The sequence below is a fragment of the Pogona vitticeps genome, chromosome 3 (assembly GCF_051106095.1).
Source record: "Pogona vitticeps strain Pit_001003342236 chromosome 3, PviZW2.1, whole genome shotgun sequence".
NCBI lineage: Eukaryota > Metazoa > Chordata > Lepidosauria > Squamata > Agamidae > Pogona > Pogona vitticeps.
In genome coordinates this window covers 189,183,545-189,198,670 of record NC_135785.1, presented here as the reverse complement: position 1 = coordinate 189,198,670, position 15,126 = coordinate 189,183,545, and the positions used below count along the sequence as shown (strand labels likewise).

The following is a 15,126-nucleotide window of genomic DNA, read 5'->3' as shown; positions in this document are numbered from 1 at the left end:
TATAAAAAAATCACTGCAAAATATGGAATATTGGCCTTACATACATTTACAATCGCATGAGGGAGGAGGCTTGGATCATACATGGAAATCTTGCCACCTTCTTAGCTGTATTAACGTAGCCCATTCCCACTATTTTCCATATTTTGGGCTACAAAGACCTGAAGTGGAAATCATGAAGAACATTAAGACATGTCTGCACCACACAGTTGGTATTAAACTGGTATCAGTTCCTTTGACCACTTTAACATCATGAATACATCTTTAATAATCCTGTGATTACACTTTGAGATGCTTAATAGTACTTTAAGTGTCAGAAATTAATCTCCACTAAGATACAAGGATTCTGTGCCAGATACTACTGCCTTGAACTCTCAAGAAGTCCCATTTGCCTCTCTGTACTACAAAATTAAGCCAATGTCATTCTTAATCCTTATTTTCTCAGGATACCTTGCTGCACTCAAAATATGTCACCAAACTATAGGTCCCAGAATTCTTCAGGATTAAGCAAGGCCAGTTATAGTGGTATCAACCTGACATATCTGCATAATGCATGGTTTCATTTAGTCGTTTAGTCGTGTCCGACTTTTCATGACCCCATGTAATGCATACATGTACTGTATTTAAAACCCTGGTTGCTAGGGGTTCTAAATCAAGCACTGTAAACCTTACGGGGGGGGCGGGTATGGAAGATATGAGAACAACATGGGACCCAAAAGCCTAGTCCTTTTTTCTCCCTGTCATTTGATTGCAAAAACTTGACAGGGAACACACAAATAGCTATAAATTCTAAAACAATGGTTCCCGAGGCCAGTCTCCAGGTGTTCTTGGACTATAGCGCCCGGAATCATGACCATTGGTGTGATGACTAGGGCTTCTAGCAGTTGTGGTCCAAAAAGAGCTGCCCTCCAGTGCTTTGCTTCTGTATAGATATGGAACCGAAAAATCATTTTCTAAGTACCTGCCACTGATCTTATTTTTGTTCCTTATCACCATTCTTGTAATAAATAACCAGAAGGAAGCAATGTGCATCTCTTTATTACGCAGAACATATATAGATTTCTGGAAGAGCAAATCATTACTATGTATTTTTATTGTTATTTATACATCACGGACACACACAAAAGCTGTTAGCTTTTCAAATAGCAAGTGTCAAGGTACTCCATATCCACCCAGTTGGTAAAATAAGTCAGTTAATTTGGCAGGTGAGTATTAAGTAATCATGTTGTCAGAACAAGGCAAGTGGCTAAGAGAGAAAGACAAAGAAAAATGAAAAAATTATAAAGAAAGAGATAAACAGGAAAGAACTGAAAAGAGCAGAGTTTTTGTTCTCCACCTCAGTGATCTGCTGCTTATCTAATTACTCTGGCACTGATGAAGTCTTCTTTAGCATACAGCATCAGGGAGCCAGACAGCCTTCTTGGCAAAAGGGCCACTTTCCAGGATAATTGCCAACAATATAAATATATACAGTCATGTGAAAGAAAGTAAACCCCCCCCCCTTTGAATTCCACGGTTTGACATATCAGGATATAATAAAAATCATCTGGTCCTTAGCAGGTCAGAAAATTAGAGAAATACAACCTCAGATGAACAACAACACCTGACATATTACACTGTGTCATGGTTTATTTTACAAAAATAAAGCCAAAGCCATGCGTGAAAGACAAAGTGCACCCTTATTGTTTCCATAGGAATTAAGAGGCTACGTAGCAGCCAGGTGCTGCTAACCAAATGCCCTTGATCAAGAGCAAGTATGACTACCTCTATAAAAGCCAAGGTTTTAGCAGTTTGCTGATCTGAGGCATTTGGATGTGTGTTAACACAATGCCAAGGAGGAAACACATCAATAATGATTGCAGAGAAGCAATTGCTCCTGCCCATCAATCTGGGAAGGCCATTTCCAAACAACTTAAAGTCCATCATTTGACAATGAGGAAGATTATTCACAAGTGGAAAACATTCAAGACAGCTGCCAATATTCCCAGGAGTGGATGTCCAAGCAAAATCACCCCAAAGTCAGACCATACAATGCTCAGAGAAATTGCAAAAAAACCTCAAGAGTGATATCTCAGACTTTACAGGCCTCACCTAGTATGTTAAATGTTTAAGTTCATGATATTACAATTTAAAAATGACTGAACAATTGTGGTTTGTTTGGAAGGGCTGCCAGGAGAAAGCTTCTTCTCTCTAAAAGAAAATGGCAGCACAGCTTAGGTTTGCAAAGTTGCATCTGGACAAATCACAAGACTTTTGGAACAATGTCCTTTGGACAGACAAGACCAAAGTGGAGATGTTGGCCATAATGCACAGCACCATGTTTGGCAAAAACCAAACACAGCTTATCAGCACAAATACCTCATATCAAGTGTTAAGCATGGTGGTGGAGGAAGGGTGATGACTTGGGCTTGTTTTGCAGCCCCAGGATTTGGACACATTGCAGTCAGCTATATCAACCATGAGCTCCTCTGTATTCCAAAGTATTCCAGAGTGAAATGTGAGACCATCTGTCCAATAGTTAACAAAAATAACTGCTGGACAGATTGATGAAACTGGGTCATGCAATAGGACAACACACATCAGCAAATCTACAACAGAATGGCTGAAAAAGAAAGGAATCAAGGTGTTGCAATGGCCTGGTCCAATTCCAGACCTCGACCCAATTGAAATGCTGTGGTGGGCCCTTACAAAATCTGTGCATAAACAAATGCCCACAAACCTCAATGAACTGAAGCAACATTGTGAAGAGTGGGTCAAAATTCCTCCACAACAATGTGAGAGACTGATAAAGTCTTACAGACAACACTTACTTCAAGTTATTTCTGCTAAAAGTGGTTCTAAAGGTATTGAATCATAAGGTGTACTTAGTTTTTCACACATGACTTCTCTATTTTGGCTTTATTTTTGTAAAATAAATCATGACAGTGTAATATGTCAGGTGTTGCTGTTCATCTGAGGTTGTATTTACCTAATTTTCAGACCTGCTAAGGACTAAATTATTTTTATTATGTTCTGATACATAAAACCATAGAATCCAAAATTTTATTTTTCACATGACTGCATATATATATCACATTACTGAATTCAGCCTAGGTGTCTTTTCTACCATTGAAGCAAAAGCCAAACCTTCTTACACAAATAGACTCCAAGCATCCTTCATTTAACAGTAGTCAGAATCCTATTGGCCTTACATGGTATAAACCCCAAATTGTACACAACGGGTCATAAATTCAGTTGCACACCCAGACGTGTGATTGCTAGGAAAATGCAAAAACTGCTTGTGCAATTTCCTGCACACATGCCATATTTCACAATAGGATTCTCGCCCAATATTTTCCAGGGTCTAGCAGCTAGGAGGGCACCAGTTTCTCCCACCATTGCTGCACGGGGGAGGGAGGTTTGCCACAGATCATTAGTGCCCTTCCTGTCACATGGCTCTTTCTGTGGCTGCTCCTACAGTATGGAACTCCCTCCCTCGGGAGGTGCAGTTGGCTCCTTCCCACCTCTCTTCTCCTGCTTTAATGGCAGTGATCTCCCCCTCTGCTGAGGAGTCACTCCAGCCTGGCTCTAGAAGTAGAATGCCTACAGCTGGACCAGAAAGGTCCAGCTTGGAGGCAGATTGTGGTCAGACTGGAGCACATTTTCCTATGTGTCGTGTGATTAGCAGGAAAAAAGATTGTACCAGGCCACTCCACAATTATTGTTGAGGGAGTGGGGGACATAATGAAACCCTGTACACTATACAGTTGTAACTGTACTCTTTCTGTCCTTCAAGAAAATTGTATATATAAAAAGAATTATACCATAGGTTGCCAATGCTATATTGTTATGAATGTATGTATTTATAAACAGAATTACATTTGCTATACTGTATCTAAAATAAAATATCTACAGCTGTGGGTTGGGGCTTTTCTTCCTGTGATCCTGTGATTACATTTAGCAGTCTTTTCCTGTACCACACCATCCTGTACTCCATAGTTCTGCAGCAGACACACTGTCTGTGTAATTGAGGTGGGATTTGAAACCTGTCCTTCAACTGTTGTGGCTTTTACACCAGAACCTTCCATATGCTGTTGGAAACCCCCAGCATCCCTCACCACTGGCTGTGCTGACTAGGGATTATGGGAGCTGTAGTCCAATAACTGCAAGGCCACATCTTCCCCAGCCTTGTTTTAACACCATACCTGTCATGTCCTCCATGTGTGAAATCATTCTTAAAAGCTAGCCCAACTTCTTCGCTTACCTTGACACATTTCTTTTGTTCACTCATCTTGAGTTTCATTCATCATTATATATAAACATTTTATGTTGCCTAAGCTTTTGCTAGTTGGGGGAAGAAAGTGGAGTGGCTCAGACCAACATTTACTCTATTCCCGCACTATCAAGGATAACGTCTGGAAGCCCCATCATAATTTAGTCACTACCTTGCTCCTTAACCTTCAAAAAGGTGATACTGATTTTCATCATATTAGAAATGCTGGGAAATTTTGTTTATACCACATTTGGCCATAAATTTCCCACATTTTAACTTCCTTGATTACAACTTGGATTAAAAAGACCATACAGTTCTTTCTGCAGCACAATCTGGCTAATTAATTTTTAAGAGACACTCTCAGGCCTTGGTTTCTCTCTCTCTCTCTCTCTCTCTCTCTCTCTCTCTCTCTCTCTCATTCACTCACTCACTCACTTTTACCATTTCCAGCCCCTGGGGCACCTAGAAAATATAGTGCTTGTGACACAGATTCAAAAAGCATCTGAAAATGTTTGGAAAGCAGGAATTCACCACACTGTACAGTCCCTTCCTAGGTAAATGTACAGGGAAGGAATGGGCTGCCTCATGGGCCAATGAAAGGAAGCCATCTTAATTTATCTGCAGAATTCCTGTGAGGCTATCAGAGACTGTACACAGACAGAAAGATGGCTGGCTTCCCCTGTCAGTTCATACAGACAACTATCTTTTTTCCTATAAATCTTTCCTCTAGCCAGGAAAGGAGCATTCCCACCATTTTCATGTCATTTTCAATAAATGTACCAAATATTGTGCTTCCCAGCTGCTCCAGGAGGCTGCTGCTTCTTACCTTCTCTGCTTCCTTTCCTACTAGAGGAGGGGCAGCATCATAGGCTATTCAAGCTTCAGCTGGAGCAAAGATGGTGTGTTGCATCCAAGCCCTTCTGTAATGTTTTTCAGCCATTTTTTCTTTCCTATGCTTTTCTCATTTAGATGAAAAGGAAAGCAAATCAATAACATTGTTTCCTTTCCTGGATGTCTATAGTGACTATAGAACGCTGCCTTATAATGAGACACAACATCAGTTCACCTTATTCAACTGTGACTAGCAAAGCCTCCCTTGGATTTCAAACAAGGGTGTTTTACCAGAAGATGCTAGAAATTGTAACCTTTTGCATGCAAAAATGTCCTGTCCTGAAGATCTCTTGCCCATCACTCTTGTCCATGCTTCTCCAGCAAGGTTCTTCATACTCTCTTCCCTCCTATTCTGAAATTCCAAGACACAAGACCTCCTAGTGGCTAAATTCTAGCCTAGTGGAAACTAACCCATTTTATCCTCTGCTAGGGCAGTGAAGACCTCAGCTCCCTGTTGCAGTCGTACACAGAGAGCGCTCAGAAAAATCTGCTTTCAAGGTCTTCTGTGCTCCTGAATAGAATTCTTCAGCCTATCCTCACTACCACCTTCAGTGAGCAATGTGGAAAGAGAGGAAAGAGGGCACCTATTCACTCTTCAGCCTTGAGAAAAGAAGACTGAAGGGAGATATGATAGCACTATTCAAATACTTGAAAGACAGTCATATAGAGGAAGGGCAGGATCTGTTCTTGGTCATTCCAGAGTTCAGGACACGTAATAATGGGCTCAAGCTACATGAAGGCTGATTTTGGTTGAATTCAAGAAAAACCTCTTTCTGTTAGAGCATTAAAAATGGGAACAATTACCTCAAGGTTACCAATGCTGGAGGGATTCAAGAGAACATTTGACAACCATCTGTCGCATCTGCTTTGATTTGGATCCCTGCATTGAACAGGGGTTGGACTCAATGGCTTTATAGGCGTCTTCCAACTCCATTATTCTATGATTTTATGCAATCCACCTTCCAGGCCTTGATACCCAACAGCACAGGTTAATACCATTCAGTGTGGAATTTAGAGCAATATTCCAACAATACTCCAGAGCAACATTCAGTGTATATCAAGAAAGTAATTCTACTTTGTCCAGATGGTTTCCAGATTAGATTTGGTCAGATACTTTGGTTTATCTTCCAGTTCAGTGGATTTTCTGTATGAATATATGTTAGTTTATTTTAAAGTGCATGAAAACAAGGGTGAAAGGATTTCCCACAGCACTACTTCAGCACTAACATCAAGTTATTGAAGCATGTATCTTTTACCCAAGTTATGCTTCCCAAATAACCTGTCAGAGGCGAAAACACTCATTACCACTTTAAACCTGTTCTGATAATAGTGAAAGATTTTCTTCTTTGAGGCTATAAGAAGTGAAAAGGCTGACATTTTTATTTCATGATGCTTCATTGACAGAAAACCCTTGTCTGAAGCAGCTTAGTATCCCATCTAGTAGAGCTTATTGCTTCTTTTTTTAACTCACTTCTTTCAGTGCAAGAGATGTATTTATAACCACTGCAGTCAGTCTTGAAATAAGTACACAGTGTAAGGCTACTGTGTATTACCAGTCAAGCGGAGGGAGACAAAGACAAAAAAAAGCAGCAATAGAAGATATGAGATACAGAAAATTCTTGACAGTCCAAACAGGCAATGGCTTTATAACGATAAGAATAGAGCATACAGGCATTGACAGCCGTTTTGTTCAGAGTAAACTCCACTCCATTAAAATATTATCCTATTCTTTATTTTCTTTCCTCTTGTCTGATGTTTATGGCTTTGTTTCCTTTGCGCTTTTACATGGGATCGTATGATGGTGAACTGATTTTGTCTGCAGAAATCAAACAGCACAAGAGTATTTTATTGTTCAGCACCAAGCATAAATGGAAACTATACATTTGAAAAGAAAAATTGTTTTCGCTTGTTTGAAAATTTGTGAATATTATTCAAAATAATCAGTGTGATAGAAACATTATTAAACAGGCGAAAAGAGAGGTTACTTACCTGTAACCATGGTTCTTCGAGTGGTCCTCTGTGAATCCACAAAAATGGGTTTAGACTGCACCTGCGCAGGACTCCTCAGAATATTCTAGAGCTTAAAATAAGTGATTAATAGTACGTTGCCCTGTGTCGTGCATGCTCTGCCTGCCCATTATACCTCAGTTCCAAATGTTCCCCACTGTCAAAGCTCTGACCCTTACAAAGCTAAAGACAACAAGTGACAGACAGTGGGGAGGCTGGGCGGGATGTTTGGATTCACAGAGGACCACTCAAAGAACCTTGGTTACAGGTAAGTAACCTCTCTTTCTTCTTCGTGGCCTCTATGAATCCACACAAATGGGTGACTAGCAAGCTCATTTACCAGAAGGAGGGCCGTCACACCAGTAACGAAGTCAGCACAGCTCTTCCAAAACTCATTTTCTTCTTGGCCCTGAGGTCCAGCCAGTAGTGCGTCACAAACGTGGATGGTGTGGACCATGTTGCTGCTCGGCAAATGTCCGAAATATCAACACCACGCAATAAGGCAGTTGAAGTCGCCATAACTCTTGTAGAGTATACCTTTAATCCTTCTGGTGGGGCTTTGCCAGCCTGTTCATAGGCCAATGAAATAGTAGACACAATCCACCTCAAAATTGTCTGCGAGGATGCAGGAGAGCCTTTATGTGGACCATGGAAGCAAACAAATAACCTGGGAGAAGTGCAAAAGTCTTTGGTCCTTGACGTGTAAAACACTAACTCAGGACAAACATCTAGTGAAAGGAGCATGCGCTCAACATCTGAAGAAGGATTAGGAAATAACGTTGGGAGAATCAAAGGTTGATTAATGTGGAAGCTTGATACAACTTTCGGAAGAAAAGATATGTCAGGAAACAGAATTATCTTGTCTGGGAAAAACTGCAGATATGGGGCATCAGTCCGAAGGGCAGCCAGTTCGCTCACTCTCCTTGCAGAAGTCATTGCCACCAAGAACAAAGTTTCGATGAAGAGGAGTTGAAAGTCTGACTAAGACATTGGCTCGAATGGGGGATGAGTGAGAGCTCGCAAAATGACCTGTAAGGACCACTGTGGTAATGGGGGGGTCGAGCAGGTGGACGGATATTGCATAAGCCTCTTAGGAACATCTTGAAGGTTGGGTGCGAAAACGAACGTGATGCCTCTGATCCCAGTGATTGATAGGAGACAATAGCTGATCTTTGAGAGTAGAAAGGGATAAGGCCCTGGTCAAATAGGTGGTGTAGAAAGATGAGAAGGGTATTAAGGGACACTGGAACAGGTGACAAATCTTTAGACACAGCAAACTTCAGAAAATTATTCCATTTGTAAGTTTAGTTAAAGATTTTCTAGCCTTGTCCAAAATCTCTTTTATCTTGGGAGAATCCTCCAAGCTGTGAGGTGCAATGACTCCAGGTCTGGATGGTAGATGTTGCCTGCATCTTGTGTGAGAAGATGTGGATGAGAAGGAAGTCTGAGGAACTCAGCTGCCATGGTCTTGAGTGTGGTAAACCACAGTTGCCGAGGCCACCATGGGGCCACTAGAATAACATTGGCTCTCAGCTGGCGAATCCTGATTAGTGTTCTCTGGATTAGTGGAATGGGTGGAAACAGGTAGAGGAGACAGTCCTCCTAGTCTACCATGAAGGCATCTCCCAAAGATGCTCTGCCTTTCCCCGCTCAAGAGCAAAAGATGTTGCACTTGGTGTTGACTGGGGTTGCAAACATGTCTATGGCTGGGGTTCCCCATTGATCGCAGATCATCGAAAACACAGAGTTGTCAAGCTCCCATTCATGAGTCTGGATGTTCATATGATTCAGCCGGTCAGCTACGTCATTGTTGTCTGTTGATATATGAATGGCGATTGGAAAGACATGAGATTGATAGCAGCATTCTCAAAGATGGATTGCCAGATACAGAAGTGACATTGAGTGGGTGCCTCCCTGCTTGTTGATATAAAACATGGTCGTAGTGTTGTCCATGACCACCTGAACTTCTTCACCTGCTATTAAAGGATGAAAGGCACGAAATGCCTTGATGACTGCCAACATTTCCAAATGATTTATATGTAGAAACTTCTCTGACTTGGACCACAGAGCATGAATCTTGTGAGGACCACAGTGCGCACCCCATCCACTATGTCAGCTGTCTTGTGAGCTCTGGTGTTACACACAGGCACTTGGTAGGTTTGTCTATCAATGGATCGAATTGAGATAGGTACCAAGCCTGTAGAGAGCACATTTTCAGCTTCATGTGTGGAAGAGCAGATGAAGGAAAGGAAAATACAGATTGTTCAACATAATTTCTGAATTCTTTCGGGTGGGAGGAAGACTCTTGTGTTCACTGAATCCAGACGTGCACTATATAGTCCATAACTTGAGATGGTTGGAGATGAGACTTCACCATATAGACCTTCAGGCCAAAGTCTGTCAGAGTCTGAAGAGTAAAGTTGGTGTCTTGCACAGCTTTTTGGAAGGAAGCAGCTAAAATCAACCTATCGTCTATACACGGGAAGATTGTGATTTTGTGAAGATGAAGGTATGCTCCTACTGGAGCCATGCATTTCGTGAAGGTTCTTGGTACAGTGGAGAGCCCAAAGGGAAGGGTGCAGAAATGATAAGCCATTTTCATGAAGTAAAACCGGAGATATTTGTGATTACATTGATGGATCAAGATATGAAAGTAGGCGTCCTGCAGGTCTATAACAATGAATGTTTAATTTGGTTGGCTTCGGCACTGGAGGTTCAATCTCATAAGATGCTCGATGCCAACATTGAGGGGGAGAAGGTGATGGAGAAGATGAAGAGGAATAGATGTATCACACTCTCCTGTGTCTCTCATATCCCTCGGTCTCATAATAGCAATCATTGTCAAAGTCGTCATCTCAATATCGATGCCGATGGCCCCTGCAATCAACCTCCATGTATATAGGCTCTTCATAATTTGATCGAACTCGACGCTGAGAAGTACGAGGAAGGACAACCACTTCTCAATGTGAAGGGAATTGTTGAACCAGACAGATGTGTTGAAGTTTGGCTGTTTGCTTCCTTGGAGGAGACTGGTGCGGAGACACCTCTGAGTTCGATAGACTGATCAGGGTTGCCTGCCCAACAGACATGGGGCTCAAATGGGCAGAGGCCTGTCTGGAAAGAACGTTAGCCTCAGCATGGCCTGGGCTCATAGATCAGCTTGGTATTGACACCGAAGCCTGAGTCAATGGAGGTGGTATGGAGCCGACACCTTCAAAGAGAGAGTCTGGATCCAGTAGATCCCGAGAAGACTCTTCCAATATAGGCAATGGCAGCAAGGCTGAGACAGGAGGAATCTCTTGGGGTCGAGCAGTTTTAGACTAATGTTTGTCCTTCTTTTGCTTGCATGAAGTTTTCTTTTTCTTTTGGCTTTCCTCAGATAGAGGCTTCAACATCTGTCAAAGTCTTCTTCAGTACCGATACCGAAGATTTTTGTTTAGAAGATTTGGAGGACGATCTCAGCGATGGAGTGGCCTGTGCCAATCACAGTCAAGTCCGAAATCAAGTCCGTAATCCTAAATTGGGAATCAAAAACCAGGAGACAACATACAAGCAGAATCCAAAACTGTAATCCATAAACAATCTGAGGTCAAAATTTCCAGAGATAGAGAGGATAATCAGAAAAAAACAGACCAGAATCAAAAAAGAGAATATTGGAGAAATGATAGCTCTAGCACAAGAAATCCAATGGTAGCAGCAGAAAAAAGGAACTGAGGTATAATGGGCAGGCAGAGCATGCGCAACATGGGGCAATATACTATTAATCACTTATTTTAAGCTCTAGAATATTCCAAGGAGTCCTGCGCAGGCTCAGTCTAAACCCATTTGTGTGGATTCACAGAGGCCGCAAAGAAGAAACTAAAAATTTGCTGAGAGGAATCTTGAATCCATGAATCCTTATTTTCATCTGCATGGAATTCCAGCCAGTGTCAAAATGCCCTAAATACTATTTTAAAACTACAGTATTATTGTAGCAACTGAACAATTCTTGTTCATCTTGAAGGGTAGGTACTCTATTGACCCAGCAAACTATTTTAACCTAGAAAAGGAGATCCCCACTTCTAAAAAATTATTTTTATTGATTTATGTAAGAAATTCATGAACAACAATACAAGTCAACCAACTACTCATAAAATGCATGTGACTTCTTGAAGAAAGTGTGGACTATAGTGTATTGCAGCAACCCTTATTAATGTTCAGGGATGCCTATTATTAACCAAGAGGTCTAACCCAGTGGTCCCCAACCTTGGGCCTCCAGATGTTCTTGGACTTCAACTCCCAGAAATCCTGGCCAGCAGAGGTGGTGGTGAAAGCTTCTGGGAGTTGTAGTCCAAGAACATCTGGAGGCCCAAGGTTGGGGACCACTGGTCTAACCCATGGAATTTTTTTTAATGTAGGGGTGGTGGGGGTTGTATTTTGTTTTTGCTTTTATTCTTGTTTGTCAAAAAAACAAATCCAACAGTGTCGTGGCAAATATCAAAATGCAGGGGCTAATCATGACCACCTCCATAGCTCCACCCTTAAAGAGAGTCGAACAATACAGGTGCTAGTACCATGTCAAGAAGTTGTTTCATAAGTTGTTATCTTGACTTGGAGTAGGCCTTTTGTAGCTCTAAAGAATGATAGCTGCCTATTTAAGACCAGACCTCTCCAAAATATTTTACATGAGAATAGGAACAGTTCAGAAAAATAATAATTGCATGACATCATGTCAATTCCGCCTTAGGGCAACCCTTTGTGGGACTATTTAAGTATAAGGTACTCAAAGTGGTTTATCACTTCCTTCTGCTGGGGATATTCTAAGACCATGTCGTTTGCCCAAGACTACACAAGCTGGTTTTTCTCTCAGTGTGAAACTGAACTCCTGACCCTTGGTTCCTCAGAGAGGTACCCTATCTGGCTGAGCCATCTTCTCAGGTGAAAATGGGCATTCCCTGAATGTTAACTAAAGATTGTTGCCTATACTCTCTAGCCCCCACTTTCTTCAAGAGTTGCTGAGAAAATTCACATCCACATCCTCCATACACAGCTGTTGTGACAATTGCATCAAAACTCGGAGGAATGTGCAAGAAAAGTGTTGCAGATATTATCATCATCCCTGCGAATCAAAACCCCCTGTGGCTTCATCCCAATAAGCCCTGGTTGTCAACAACATTAATTCAGAAGTCAATTTTGTCCATTAATATCCTATGGGCAGACTCCTTACTCATTCGTTCCATCCAACCCTACAGTCCATTGTTTGAACAATTAGTGGCACAGATTCTGAATTTGTGCCAGCACGTTTTACTGGACTCCTCTTTGAGCAACCTTAGGATATATTCAACTGCTACAGAAAGAACAAACAGGATTCTGCCCCGATGACACTGGTTCTTACCTTTCATCTCTTCAAATAGTTTAGACTGAAACTGCAGCCACGATGTCCAATGGTCAGGGACTCCAAAGCATCTGGAGGGCAAAAGTTTAAGAATCACTTACCTATAACAGATTCTTCCATGCATCTACTCAATTGTTGTCTGCCAAACTCCCACCAACAATTGTAAGTTGGTAACCCCTAAAAGAGGACAAGATGGTTGGGCAGTGTCATTGAAACTACCAACATGAATCTGACCCAACTCCGGGAAGCAATGGAAGACAGGAGGGCCTGACGAGCTCTGGTCCATGGGGTCACAAAGAGTCGGCCATGACTTAACAACTAAACAACAACAACCACCTCTAACCTAGAAACCCAGCTCTGTCTTTTGATAATTCTTCCCATTATTCCAGAAGACCTTTCTAGCTACCTGCCAATTAATTCATTATATTGCCAATGAATTTTCAAGGGATGTATGCAGAACCCTAAATATCAATATGCTAGCCTCCCTCGGCAAAACAGCTTCCTAATCTGCGGGATCCCACCTCACTCTAACCCCAGCCAGTATAGGAATCCAACACATCTGGAAGTCGCTCAGTTAATGAAGGCAGCAATTTGCTGAGCTATGAGAAGTTCCAGAATCAGAAGCATTCAGAAAAGTGCATGTGTGTATTTTAGAAAAAATGTACACATAAGTACTTCTGTACTCCTACCAGGCAGTAGTTCTGTTATCTCACATGATATTTCTGAAAAGAACCCTATACCTTAAGGTGCTTCCAAACTTACTCAGCCATATCTCTCTTTCCTGAGGCAGCTGGTTTTGGAACTAAGCGTCCCTTTCAGTCCACAGTCTCTCACTGCCTCCCAATACATACATTCACCTTCTGTCTTGGTCCAAGACTACATAGTTTGTACCTTTGTGTGTACACATACATACACTTTAGATCAACCCCTTCTCTTTGTAACAGAGGATGACATTTTCAAGCCTGTGATAGTCTACATTTCTCAGATGTCTGAGAAAAAAAGCCTATCCTTACAGAGGAAACATTCATGACAACCCCAAACAAATATGCACCAAAATGTCCAGTCTACCCAGTAAAGAAATGGCCAACTGCGGTGGCTAGCATCCATAACTAAGCTGTGGCTAGCATACTGCTGAGTCCCCTCTTCTGATTATAATCCCACGTGCAACCTGACAAGCTATTCCGCAAGAGGCAAAATGTTTGAGCTGCTTAACGGCCATTTGGATCCCAGCAAAAACTTGGAGTACAGTCCCAATAGTGCTTAGATCCAGGGCAGGCAGTGCATACCCCCTGGACCACATGGTGCCCCAGAAACCCATATGTAGAGATTCAGCAGCCACCACACTCCAAAAATTAGTTTTGTAAAGGCTCCAAAATCCCCGAGAGATTTCAGGGGGGGTTGGACTGGATGTTTCTTGCCTTTTCCAAATAAAATAATACAGTATCTTCTGATATACATTATTTCACAGCTAACAAGGTTTCTACCCTCTCCTCCAGTGGTTATGTGAAACAGGGTTCTTCTGTAAAGCTGCCTCTCTGAAGGTCTGGCTGTCCAATGGTAGATTTCTCTTTCCCGGACTTAGAGTCAATGCTTCTTCACCAGCCAAGGAAATCATGGTTTTCCTTAAAAGTTGAGCAATGGTGGGACAGCTGAGCAATTATTACATTCCAGGTTTAAAGTGGAGGGGAGGGAGTTGATAAGAGAACTGATTGGGGAGGGAGTTGATAAGAGAAATGATCAAAGCTTAACAATCTAATCAGAAAAGAACAGAACTGCTTGTCCTCCAGTACAAATTCATAGTTTCTTTTCTCTTTGAAATGCAATCTTAAAGAAAATGAGAGAGAACGGATAGAAACGAATACCTCATGTTCAGTCTGTTAAAAAACTCTGTTCCATGTTTAAATCTACTTTGTAATTTTATATATTAGAATAAATAATGTACCTATATATGCTTCACATACTTTCATATATCAATTATGACAGCAGCGTTAAAGGTGTTATTGTTTATGACAGCAGTGTTTAAGGTGTTATTGCTTATATAAATGTATAGCTACATAGCTGTGCTTTTTAAAAAATGCATAGATGAATTGGACACAGTACACTAGAACTATTGGTTATTAATATAATATTAGCATTTCTTTATACTGTATTAAATAGTTGGCAGGAACTACTGATATCAGAACCTCATGCAACTTTATGGCTCTTCCTGCTCTTCATGTGTAACTCATTGGTTGAAATCCAATAGTAAGTCACAACCAGAGTAGGCCAATTGAGCTAATGGAACTTACAAAGAAATTGACTAACTACATCCCCACTGATTCAAACATTCTATTATAACTGTAGCTCTCTGCGGAATTTCAGCCATTACATTTTTATTGTATGAGCCAATCAATGGCAGTGAGGATACTGCCTTAGTGAAGCACATTGAACTTCACTATGTAATAATTTCTTTGGGCCACTCCACTCTATTTATGTGCTGGAAAGCAACCTAACATACTGTACATAGCTGGTGTTCCAAACCTTTTTGTGAAATACAGACCCTTGCTCTTTGGCTCCTGCACTCACAAGTCCATCTGCAACCCCAAAATTTGCTATTTTCTTTCTC

General features: G+C 41.4%; 1 long non-coding RNA gene across 1 annotated transcript; it reads right to left on the bottom strand.

The window, feature by feature from the left end:
• Window positions 1–700: 700 nt before the first annotated feature.
• On the bottom strand, window positions 701–13,948 carry LOC140705430 (uncharacterized). Its single transcript, XR_012084813.2, has 2 exons — window positions 12,522–13,948; window positions 701–6,956 (listed from the first exon to the last, which is right to left on the bottom strand). It is a non-coding gene; the product is annotated as an uncharacterized LOC140705430 (long non-coding RNA).
• Between the last annotated feature and the right edge of the window lie 1,178 nt (window positions 13,949–15,126).